The following is a 636-nucleotide window of genomic DNA, read 5'->3' on the forward strand; positions in this document are numbered from 1 at the left end:
CTTCACAAGAAAACCAAATGGGGAGGAAGTAGGACACAATGTATATAGTTGTATGAAACGTCTCTCAGAAACTACATAATACTGAGTATTATGAGAAGTAACTGAGTCTGTGCAAGAAGGAAAGATTAGGTACCAGCTTTCATCTTCACGACCACCGACGACCACCGACAGGGGACACTGCGCAAGCGCAAATGGGAGGAGAGCAAATTATAATATGAAGCGGGCATAGGTTATGCATATGTATAAGCATATTGAGGAACTTAATGAATATGTATTAGTTAAAGAAATATAAACCCGGAAAGAGAACTGTACGATGGGGGTGTAGTGAAGCGGAGACTTCCCACATACCCAGCGCTGTTTGCTTGCCTTTACTTGTTTAATAAATTGTAAACTTTAATTGAAATCCTGTTTGAGGCTAAATCATTTATCACACTTTGCATCGCTCAGGCTTGTGCTGATTTTTCTTTAAAATCCTCTGTGCCCATGAGAAGCCTCGCTGATGGTTTCCAGCAGGGAAGGAAGGCGCAGCGGGCAGGACCAGCTGCCCTGGCGGAAGCCACCCGCGCCGGGAGCATCCCGGCCGGCAGCCGGGAACTGAACTCGGTTTGGCGCCGCAATGCGCAGGCGCATCTGGCT

Source organism: Mesitornis unicolor, unplaced genomic scaffold (assembly GCF_000695765.1).
Source record: "Mesitornis unicolor isolate BGI_N332 unplaced genomic scaffold, ASM69576v1 scaffold16113, whole genome shotgun sequence".
Classification (NCBI taxonomy): Eukaryota; Metazoa; Chordata; class Aves; order Mesitornithiformes; family Mesitornithidae; genus Mesitornis; species Mesitornis unicolor.